The 12809-nt window shown below is 40.9% G+C and overlaps 1 protein-coding gene across 2 annotated transcripts in view; it reads right to left on the bottom strand.

The window, feature by feature from the left end:
* Positions 1–12809, bottom strand: part of PIEZO2 (piezo type mechanosensitive ion channel component 2) — a 490353-nt gene that overhangs the window by 286730 nt on the left and 190814 nt on the right. The window lies entirely within an intron of this gene.

Below are 12809 nucleotides of genomic sequence, written 5' to 3'. Positions count from 1 at the left end.
GTTCCTCTCTAGGCCACAGCTCCTCTTCAAAATGTCACTCTTGGTTACTCTTGGGGCATTTGTCCTCTCTTAGCTTTTCCAGAGCAAAAGTCTGCTTTCAAAGGCCATCTCCAAAATGTCTCTGTAAACCGCAGTTCCTCTCTCAACTCTTGTGCATTCTTCAAAGTGTCCCTCTTGGCTGTGGCTCCTCTTCAAAACATCACTCTCAGCTGCACTGAGTTCCTTCTGTTTGTCAGCTCATTTATATGACTCCACTGATCAAGGCCCACCCTGAATGGGTGGGGCCACGCCTCCATGGAAATTATCTCATCAGAGTTATCACCTACAGTTGGGTGGGGTGCATTTCCATGCAAACAACCTAATCCAAATGTTCCAACTTAATCCCCACTAATATGTCTGTCCCACAAGATTGCATCAAAGAATATGGCTTTTTCTGGGGGACATAATACATTCAAATTAGCACACATGCAAAACTGCTAAATACATTATTAAGCCACCTGAAGCAAGGTTTGAAACATTCTTATCTATAAGTGTGGGGGAAGATTATGCCAGAAATTAAGTATTTATGAAGACTATACAGAAATGTGGAAACATGAGGTGTAGCAATGAAGAGTTCTACTTTTCACCCTGTTAACCTAGGTTTGTCCCCCTCAGCCACAGGGACAGAGATTCAATGGAATACCTCGTCCAGGGGGCAAGGATCCTCGATTTGTTCACTGAAGTATTCCAAATCCCAACCATGTCCAGTACATGATAGATACTCAAGAAATGGATAAATTAATGGAAGAAACAACAAATACCAAATGCAAACCAAAGTGTATATGGCATTTGAGATGTAATATACAAATCTGGAAATATCTAACTTCGTCTCTCACCGACATCTCAGATTTGACCCAAAACCTGCTTCTTCACTCTGGATTACATTATTCCCTTCACCAGATTCTCAAGACAAAAACTTGAGTGTCACTTTAGACCCCTCTCTCTTCCTCATTAGCCCTGAACACCACTTCCAAGCCATGCATTCACCAAATCTTTGATTCTCCCTCCTAAATATCTTGCCATCACCTTTGCTTCTCTCCTCCATCACTACCTTAGCTAAAGAAACTACCATCTCTTGTCCCGAGGACCTCTACAGCCGACAAAATGGCTTCCTGCTTCCAGTCTTGTCCACTTTCAATCCTTCCTCCAAACACATGACCAGTATGAACTTTTCTAAAACACAAATCTTAACGTTTCCCTTCTCTGCTTAAAAGTATCCAAAGCATTCCTGTTGTTCAGAATATGAATCCGTATTTCTTAACGTCATTCACATTAAGAACCCTCAATTTTGACTGCACATTAAATCACATTAAATACTAATGCCCAGTGCCTGTCCCCAGGAATCAGCTTCGGTGGCTCGGGGTGAAGCCTAGGCAAGGGTGTTTTTCAGAAACACCCTCAGGTGCTTCTGCCAATCAACTAGGGTTAGAGGCCCCTGGTTCACGTGGCTTTTCTGCTCTGGCTCCTACTTAACTCTCTGTGCCACCATCTCTCTTGCTTCTGAATCACTGCACTTCATTGCCTTCTGTGGGGAATGTTCTCCCTACTTTTCAGCAAGACTACATACCCTCATCCTTCAGAACGACTTCCTCTCGGTAGGTACTGATAATCTCTATTACCATAGTTCATTGCACATCCTCCATGACAACACCGTGTCAAAATGTGTTGTGGCTGTTCACATATTTCCTTGCTTCTAACACACCAATAGATTGTATAGTTTGCAATGCCTGTTGGCTGATACTAAGCACCAAACACAGTGAATGCATGCACCAGGTGTTCAATAAATACTTGTTAAATAAATTAATATGGGACAAGACTATGGATGATAAAGAGCCTGAATTATTTAAAAATAATTTTCTGTAAGGTCATTGTAGCACCTATTTTGTAGAAAAACATTTTCAACATTAACAATGTAAGGTATCATAATTATCATTATTATAATTTGAATACAATATTCTCCCCAAATTCCCAATTAAGGAAATAAATACAGAATAATATTTTCTAAGGAATCTGTAAAGGAAAACATGGCACTGCAAATGAAAAGGTTATCTTCTAGATTCTGCAAAACTAAAAACAAGGAAATCTGTGTGTGTTCTATCCTGATTAGATGAATGTACTTGATATGTCATGGATGCCTTAATTTTTGTTTTAAGCCATTGGCAGTGGGGAAGATACAACTGACATGTAAGAATTTTTGAATTTCAGCCATCAACTCTTACTTCACTGAACTGCTTCATAACAATGGTTTGGGGCTCTTTGGAAATTTAAAATTACGGATTATATACTAAATAATAATGCAAGGTTATGGTAGAAAAGTATTTGAAACAATGATCATCAACAACATAAAACAAATGTTTGCAAAGCAGACACTTTATTTTTCCGAAAATAAATACTAAAGGAATATGCAAAATATTTGTCTATAATTATAACATGTTCTTAGTAATATCATTAATGTTAAAATATTCTTTGTACACCCATATTCTACAATGGGAATCTACAGGAAGCTTTTACATGTCTCTAAAACGAGTGTAAGAGATAAATTATATTTGCAACTTCTTTGCCAGTCTTCTACACCTTAAATATGTGTTCTTAAAATCTACATGATCAAGAGGAATTTTGTAAATTCAAACTTCTGTTTACAAAGAAAAATGGGTTTTCTTTAGGAATCCACACACCTTGAACCGAAATTATACACTGGTTTTGTATGTCTGAAGGTCAATAACCCTTGGGCCAGAGAGTTAGTATTTTCTGGAATGTCATGACTATACTTAGCCCGACATTGCTGCTTCCATCACACACTAGAAATATCCTCCCATTATCCATGAATTTGGAAGTAGAGAGTTATATCGTTTTATGTTGTCCATCTATAATTTTGAGGTCAAGTTCACTCCCATATCACACAGACTCGTCTTGGTGCTTTTGTTGTAAATAATTTACACTAGAAATGCTGCATCATGAGGTGGAGGCTGGGGAAATTGTTATTTAAGCAAACAAAATCGATGCAAAATCATTTCACATTTCCTGCTCTATGATTTGTCTTACAACAAGGATGGGGGGGGGGGTTGTGAGCAGATGAGTCTGAAGGGGACAACGTGAATATTAGTCACTGTAGACTTTTCTTCTACTCCCTAATCATTAACGAGGCCACCTTAAGTGTACCTCCCAAAATCCCTTTCCCTCCGTCCTTCCTTGCTACTTCTAACTCTAGCTCCCTCTTTTATATTTTCCCCTCCTAATTCCCCCCAATCGAAATGGAAACCCAAGTTTCTGTTTGCCAAGGAAATAAATACCAAGTAACTTTATTTGATGACAAATTTTAAAGGGCAATGAAAGCTCTCCAATGAACAGGTCGTTCTCATATTTCCTCCTGAACAAGGAGAGGAGAAATGGAAGCTTTAGAGTAAAGTTTTCAGTATACAGCAGGAATGCAGGAGTGAGTGGACAATGAAGAGTGACAAGCCAAGAGAGAACATGTGGCTGCTGTACTCATCCATGGCTCGGACACAGCCATAGCAGGAAGGACATCACTGAGAATGGTCACAAAACAAGAGGGCTGTCACTTTCATTTCCTTTTTGGATGCTATGAATTCAATTATTCATTCTTCACCCAATTATTGGGCAACATACATACGCCAATGATTCTGGTAGGTACTGGGGTTACAAAAATGAATGAGACATGGTAATCTCTGTCCTCAATTTGCTCATAGTCTAATGGGAGAATAAACATCTGAAATCAGTAATTATACTTGATATGCTAAGTGCAATGACTTAGAGTATTGCGGGAGTGAACTACTTTGAGAATACTTGCTTTTAGAATATCTTAGCTAAAAAGAAAATTAGACTATCATGTCTTAATCCTTGCACAGATGGCCAGAGTAAGAATGACCTCTTGACCCAGTCAGTCCGGGGGTTTAGCTCAAGGTCCCTGGTGGCAGTGGCCAGTTCTAAGCATGGACCTGCAGAAAGAGTGAGAGGGTGATGGTGTGGGTGAGGACATTCTTCCAGGGAGTAGCACAAGCAAAGGCATGCAGTGGAGAATGGAAGACTCATGGGGATTGTGGGTGGGATGTGGGAAAGGCTAACCATGGAGCAGAAGAAATAAGGCAGCAGGTGGAGCGGGAGAAATAAGGCAGCAGGCTTCATCCTCCTCTCTGTCCAGCTGATTTAGATCAAAACTTGGAACCAAAAAGATGTTAATAAAAGAGAAAGTTGGGTATGAAATACAGTGAGGCAGAAGAAAAGGAGAGAGCAACTAAGATTTGTGCAGTGCTTTCTTGGTTCCTGCCAGAATCTATAAAACTTTTATCTCATTTAGGGCTGAAATTTTAAGATGATGGTACATGGTATAGAAAGATGCTGTCCCTACAGGTAGACTCAAGATCACACATGCAGGATGGAGCATGATCTGCCTTAAGAGAAACAGAAATGGAATTTCATAAGAAATAGCTCTGGTGTTTTAGGGAAGAAGAGATCCACATAAATCCACCATCTGATATGCCTGTAATTTCAGCTGTGGCCAGAATGAGCGAAACTGCAGCTTGCCATGGTTTGCATGAATCCAGCCACAGCTATTCTACCTGATAAGACACCAAGACTAACCTACTTATCAACCACAAGAGACACCTGCCAAGCCAAGCAGGCCAGAGAGGGCTAGAGACTTGAGATGGACCTGAAGAAACATTTAGAGGTGATGTCGTGGTTGTCTTCAAATATCTGAAAGACCATTTGTGGTGTAGGGAAAGGATTAGACTAGAGATGCGTAGGTTTAGAAATAGGACCAGGGTCCCAGGGGAAGTAAGGTTCAGCCCACTGAAAGCATCCAATACGTTCTTGTTGGGTTTATCAACTTGACTTATACCTTTAGGAAAAAAGTGTCTAACTTTCTTGGGCTTCAGAAATAGAGATCAGAGTCACAGACCAGAGAGCTTCTGTTGGCAAGTCAACATGGGGCCTGTGGCAGGACCCACCGGGAGTGAGGTAGAGTGGGGTCAAGGAGGTGAGAAGACATGCATCCCTGAGAGTAACGCTGCCCCAACCTGCCACCCATGTCCACCCCACTCTCGCTATGGGATGAAGTTATCCTTAAAGGCCAGCATCAGAGCTATCCTATTAGATCAACTATCCTCTCACACAGCCTGTCCTCCCAAATTTACCTAATTAGTCTCACCTATTCCTCCAAATCCAATTAATTCTATCTAGAGCCTCCCCATAAAGCCTTCCCCAGCTGACTTATGCAGCTGCAAGGTGCAAGCCCCAGCTCAAATTCCAGCTTGGCCACTTGCTGCCTTGAGAATTCCTTTCCCTGCCAGTCACGTGGTGGCGAGAGGTGCTCCTCATAGGAGATAGAGTAAGAGGTAACTTGAGATGAAGCAGGTACAGTGTTGGTACAAGTTACAGGCAATGTTAGCTCCCTTTCTTCCTAACACTTCCACCCTTTGTATCTTTTCCTTTTAAAAAAGGGTGCAATGAATGGTGAAGACTATATTTACTACAAACTCCTCTGTGCTGGAGGACATGGGGTGGAGGTTAAGCTTCCAGGTAGATGAGGGGGCGAGGAAGGGACCACAAGTCCAGGCTGGTGACATGGCAGTGCCGGGACAGCTGGAGGAGGGTGCCCAGGAGGAGGTGCTGGTGACGAGAATGGAATGCCACAAGGGAGACACAAGACACAGACTTGCTTCACTGGCAATCCCCCTGTTCCAGTTTGCTAATGCTGCAAGAATGCAAAATACCAGAAATGGATTGGCTTTTATAAGGTGGGTTTATTTGGTTACAAATTTACAGTCGTAAGGCCATAAGAGTGTCCAAACAAAGGCATCAACAGTAGGATACCTTCACTGAAGAACGCTGATGGCATCTGGAAAACCTGTTAGCTTGAAAGGCACATGGCTGGTGTCTGCTTGCTCCCAGCTTGTGTTTCAAAATGGCTTTCTCCCAGGACATTTCTTTCTAGGTGTCTGGGGGTGTTCTCTTAGTTTCTCCCAGGCAAACTCTGGAGTAGCAAAAGTCTACTTTTAACAGCCATCTTCAAAATACCTCTCTTGGCTGCAGCACCATGGAGCTCCTTCTGTTTGAGCTTTTTTATAGGACTCCAGCCATTAAATCAAGACCACCCTGAATGGGCAGGATTCATACTCAATCAAGAGGATACACTCTAATCAAAGGTGTCACTCACGGTTGGGTAGGTCACATCTCCATGGAAACAGTCAATCAAAAGGTTCCAACCTCATCAACATTAATACATCTGCCCCCACAAGATTGCATCAAGGAACATGGTGTTTTGGGGGACATAGTACATCCAAAATGGCACACCTCCCACAGCCTGCTCCAGGTGAGCCCTGCTATCTGGAATTCCAAGCACAGCGGAGAAAAGGTGTGAACCCCGATGCAGCAGAAGGAATAAGAAACTTCGGTAAAGACTGCGATAGTTGGTACCACAGGAGCCTCATGATTTCCAAGTTTTATCCATGTGACTATGTATAATTTGAGGGGCAGGGATGGTGGTTCTGAGTTCTGTTTCTACTTTGTAATTGGGTGCGACCTTGGGCAAGAACTATGACTTCTCTAGTAATAATAATAATAACATCATCAAACACTTAGTATGGCCTGTATTAACTCACAGAACCCTCACAGCCCTAGAGATTGCTACTCTAATTATCAACTCTTATTATCTTTATTTTACAATTGAGGAAACTGAGGCACCGAGATGTGTGATTTGCCCGTGGTCATCCAAGATCCTGAATTTACTCATATACTAGATAATATAAACAATCCTCTCACAATAATATGTGACACTCTATTTGAGAAAACACTGTCTTGACTGAAAATCACAATGTGATTATAACATGCAGACATATTGAGACATTGGTAAGCACCGGGCTAAGAGTTTTCACCATGATGGTGTTTTCTGATCACCTGCTATTTTTCCCCACTAAAAGCCGCTTCCATGGCTCATTTTCCTGCTTGTGGCTGGCATATGGCAGTAAAACCTGACTGCAGTCATTGTTCCAAGAACATCAGCTCTATCTGACACCAGGTGACATGCGTCCTTCAGCTGTGCTTGCCAGGCAGGAATAAACCAGCTGGAATCACCTGGCCCAGGAGGCTCAGCCTTAGCCCATGACAGGTGGCAGGTGCTAAGTGAGCCAGCGAACAAGAAAAGCTATCTGCCTCAGCCATCAGGGCCGGTGGGAAATAACTCTCCAGGTGGACTTCTATTATATATGTGATTTGCAGATTTCAATATGACCCACACACTTTTAGAACACCTTCCTTAAGAGAAAATTAGACCATGGAGTCCTATCCTTGCACAGGTGGCCAAAAAAAGAATGACAACTTGGCCCAGGGTTTTCTTTGCCCGTTTGTCCTTAAATTGTTTTATTAGGCGACAGTTTACCTGCTTTCAGGAAGCTCTCTCCAGGAGCGAGGAGGGGGCTGTCAGGGTGCCCACGTGAGTCAGTTTGGGGGAAAAGCAGGGAAAGATGCACAGTCCTTCCAGATTCTTCCTCCGTGAGCCCCCAGATTATGGTCATAAGAAAGTGGGCAGTGGAGAATGATTTTAAAAATTACTCTTAAGGCAAGTAAGGCATTCGTTTCCTTTGATGTATTTCTGTCTCCCAGTTCCTAAATATTAACTCTTTCTTCCACGGGATGGTCTCAGATATGACACATAAAGATGAAGAATTTACTGAAGTGGTGAAATCATGGCTGTGAGTCTGGACCCCCAGGTGACGGTCAATCGAGGGTCCATCTCTGATTAACCCAGTTCATTAGCAGCAACTCCCTGGGATGAAGCTGACAGCTATGTGTGCAAAATGGCACCTGAGTACCAGGATCTCTGCAACTTGGGGAGACCATGTGGCCATCCTCAGGAAGGAAAGGTGGCTTCCAGGCCACCCTCTGCTCCCCTAGTCTTCTTGTCACATGCCGATGTTGTACGCATTGGATCTCACCATTGGGAGCGTCCTCTGTCTTCAGGATGGAAGGGCATCAGGGAAAAAAGTACTCTTACGGTCTGTACTAAATTCTTAGCCAGTGGGCTTCTGTGCTTCTTGGACCTCATGTGCTCTTTGAATTAAAAACAATAGAACCCTAGATGCCCCGCCTTCCACAGGAAGGGAAAGCAGGTGACCTGAAGATCTGATCTTTAGGAGAAATGAATCCATCTCTGAGTGCTGCAACTGAATTAAGCAAAGGAAATATCCAGTTGAATTATTAAGGACACATATGCAAACCAGAGAAGATCATGGACTAAACACAAGAAACTCTTATTCAAGTTCTTGGAAACTAGACTTATCTAAACTCCTAGGAAGGGCAATGGACAAAACAATCCTAAAAGTCTCACAAATAAGGAGTTACATGGAGAGGAAAAGCTGGTGGAGAGGCAGACCCCAGCACAGGACATCTGGAGGTTCTGAGAATTCCCACGACCGGTTCCTCCACCGGGGATACTGGCTCTCAGCTCATCTAGACACGCAAAAGGCACCATCCTGGAGAAGAGGAGCTACAAGTGGCCCAGCCCTACAGGGCTACAGTTCAGCCAGCAGACAGGGTTCTGTGTGTGGATGGAAAAACTGCCTGCACCACATGGTGCAGCTCCTTGTATCTCCCTGCCCTAGGCCTGTACACAAGCCACAGGCTAAAACTACACCTCTGTGCATGTCTACCCACCTGAAAGATCATTTTGAAAATGAAATGAGATAATGTCTATAATGTGCTCTATTTAAAGAAGATTGGAGCCATTAATTTGAAAAGGTACAGAAAGATCTCTGGTTCTCACAGCTAGGAGGTGCTCTGTAAGTATTATCAGGGATTTTTCCCAATATTATTCATAGTTTTGAGTTTCTCTGAATCAGTAGCATGCTTTGGCACAGCTCAAAACTCCAGGCTGATTTTGGAATTTCACTGGCATTGCCACACATCTACCGCCGAGTCAAACAAACTACCTCTATGTAATGTGTAATGACATAATTGAAACCGGGTTTACATTTGTTTAAATAGCGTACTTCTGATGGAGTGAAAATATTTTCATAGGAGGCACAAGACATGTTTGAGGAAAAGTTACAGAGGGGTCCCGCACCCCATCGGTTTCGTCTCTTACCTGTAAGAGCACCGTTTTGGAAATGGAGGGAAAAAAAATGGAAATAGGGAGAGACAGAGAAGGAGACAGGGAGGGTATAAAGTTTTAGGTCTACAAAATTGCACCATTAACAAACCTGCCAGCTCGTCAAAAACTAAATAATGTGGTTTGAAAATATCTTTACGACTGCCAATTAATATCCACAGGACTCTAGGGAAACAACTTTCAATGACTCAATATTTATAAATGCTACTGTTGTCCCCCAAACATGTATCCTAAATTCTTGGGGATGCTGGGAACTTTGGCTCTAATGAGGGTGAAGGTGTCTGATCTTTAAATGGGGAGAGATGTAGTTAGGGAAACAAACTGAAACACACACACATGCACACACATAAACAAGCACTTGATGGTCTTGATTTTGTATATCAGATACCATTGGGAACCTGGCCTATTGGGTTACTGCATTTTGATTGACAGACATTTTGAACATTGAGAAAAATTTCAAAATGCACAACACTGCCAACCAAGACAGTTTTGTGTTTTTTTATTTGAACACTGGGTACTTCATAAGTGTAGACACAAAAAGAGGCTACACTGCCGATTTGGGATACCAAAATAACTTGAGTTTGTGTTTACAGTTCTTATGGTATAACCGTTAGCTCCAAATGCTCAAGAAACAATAACATTAGTGAGATGAAGTCAACTCTAAATTAAATGTCAGTATTTCCATTACCCACCCTAACAGCATTTTTTCAGGAATTTATATAACTTGATCACTAAATACTGCTCCAGGCTGAAAACCTGCTCTGTGTCAATCTTGGACCAAGCTAGTTTGCAAAGCTCTGAGGTTTGTTTGTCCTTCTCTTTCATCCTTTTTCAAGAATGTATTGGTTGTAAATGCTCTGCATGAAACTGAACAACAACAAAAAATCTGTAGTACCTGACTGGCCGGTGCTGTGGCGTGCACCACTAGTTTTTCAGAAGGAAGCTATGATTTTTGGAAACACACATTCACGGTGCTCAGGGCTGGAAGTAAATAGCTTTTCCTATCTCAGTCATTTAGCACATCTCTGCTCTACTGGTTACTTCATCACAAATACTGGAACTACAAATTGGAACTTTAACTTGGTAGAAATTAAGTTGACTGTTATGACTTCCATGAAATTGGCTCTTTGTGGAACAGAGTAGAGCTTTCATTTGGGGAACCAGAAAAGGAAAAGAAGGACAATATATTAGGTTCTGCCATGTTTAATGTATACTGCAGTAAAGAATACCAGTACAGGGTATTTGAGAATGAATAAAAATCTCTCTGACAGGGACCTGGAAATATCATGCTATCTGGAAGCCTAAATTTTTAGGCTTGAGGATAGAAGAGGCAGCCCTAACTCCACAAGTTTGGGTTGTCAAGGAGAGCAGAGGATACGGCATGCCAACAGGTTAGCTTCTGATGACACATGAAACAGCCTCCTCCCTTCACTTTTTCATGATAGTCAAATGGGACTCAGCCCAAGTCACTAGGTGATTTGGATCCTTGCGCCTTGGAGGAGGAACCAAGCAAGAACAAACGTGTGCATGTGTGCGTGTGTGCATGAGTGTGTTAGGTCTGTATGTCTTTCTGTCTGTCTCTGTCCACATGCTATCATACACAGGGGAGATCATACACAGAGTAAAGACATTTATAAACGTGGACAAGGGAATGTGGTTTTAAACATTTCCTATTACGTTTTGATTTGGGCCTGTGTGGATTGTGGAAAACCATCATATTGAATAAAAATAGAAATCTCCAAACTCTTTGGGTCAGAAGAGATCACAAATTTCATTTCCTAATCTAGATACCCTTCCGCACAGCGCTTCTGGCAACATCACTCAGCAAACGAAATTATTTGCTGTAATGGGCAAGATATATATTTATAAAATCAACTTTTTAAAATTCAATTTTATTGAGATACATTCACATACCATACAGTCATCCAAAATGTATAATTAATTGTTCACAGTACCATCATCTAGTTCTGCATTCATCACCCCAATCTATTTTTTGAACATTTTCCTTGTACCAGAAAAAGTGAAAATAAGAAAAAACTAAAAGTAAAAAAGAACACCCAAATCATCCCCCCCACCCTATTTTTCATTTAGTTTTTTGTCCCCATTATACTACTCATCCATCCATACACTGGATAAAGGGAGTGTGATCCATAAGGTTTTCACAATCATACTATCACCCATTGTTAGCTACATTGTCATACAATCATCTTCAAGAGTCAAGGCTACTGGGTTGCAGCTTGATAGTTTCAGGTATTTACTTCTAGCTATTCCAATGCATAAAATCAACTTTTAAACATCTGATAAGTTGCAATGCATCCTGTGATGAAGAACTCATTATTCATGAAATAGACTTTTTATGAACAACACTTGTGGCTATAAAATCCTTCCTTAAGGTTCTAGAGGCCCCTATTAAGAAATAGCCAAATGAATTTTGGTTAAGAAACACTCTAAAATACTGCTGCTAACATTCCTACTAAGTCCAAAAAGATGGGAACCTGGCCAAATATAATAAATGCTCTTTTTCATTATAAGATATCCAAAACACTATTATTTAAACATAGCATTTTATCCTGCTTTTAATAACAGGATGACATTTGGCTTTTACTAAACATTCAAACCACATCTTAACAATGGAGCAATATTCAGCCCTAAAAAGGAATCAAGTTCTGATTCACGCCACCACATGGCTGAATGTTGAGAACATTAAGCTAAAGGAAAGAAGCCAGACACAAAAGACCAAATAGTGCATGATTCCATTTTTATGAAATGTCCAGAATAAGTACATCTAATAGAGACGAAAAGTGAATTAACGGTTGCCCAGGGGTGCATGGGTAGGGAATGGCTATACTAATGGAAATGGGCTTTCTGCTTTGGGGTAATGAAAATGTTGTCATTTTAGACAGTGGTGGTAATTACAAAACTTTGTGAATATACTAACAACCACTAATTGTACACTTTAAAAGGGTGAATTTTATGGTATGTGAATTATATCCCAATTTTATAAAAACATATCTTAAAATTTTATATAGGTATTATTATCAAAGGGACGCTGAACTCAATAAAATGGCCAAAATGAGTACTAACTTTAGCTCTGTGTACATCCAAAAGGTAGACAGTGAAGGATCATGGGCAATTCATGACTACAAACTCTACTAAAACATCCCTCACTACATTCGAGTTAAAACTTCTTGGCCCACGAAGAATTTTGTTCTCCTTTTTATTTTACAGGGAAAGGTCGGTTTACTTCAAATTACTTGAACTTGCACTTAGGGAAGTTCAGGAAATTTCAAAACCACAAATGTGTTCATGAAAGAAAAACTGACAAGTTAAAACTGTTATTATAGCCTATTCAAATGCCCTCAAGCTTGTTTAGTGTTAACGTAAAACATGGATTGTATTCCATCTACTTAAAGTATTTCTGTATACTCAAGTGACAATGGCAACATCCTACAAAAAGCTAAAGTAGGATTTATCTAATGGCAGGTAAAGTTTGGAAAGATGGCACTACCTGGAGGGCTAGGGTTAGGGTCATAGCACAAATATGTGTTGACTTTTTCAGATCATAAATTCAAAATATAATAAGCATGAGACATTATTTCCCTATGAGTACCAATAAAAAATCCCAATTTGAAAAAAAAAATTTATC

Source organism: Choloepus didactylus, chromosome 16 (genome assembly GCF_015220235.1).
Source record: "Choloepus didactylus isolate mChoDid1 chromosome 16, mChoDid1.pri, whole genome shotgun sequence".
NCBI lineage: Eukaryota > Metazoa > Chordata > Mammalia > Pilosa > Megalonychidae > Choloepus > Choloepus didactylus.
The sequence above is the reverse complement of the archived record's forward strand: the minus strand, read 5'-3'. Positions and strand labels throughout refer to the sequence as shown.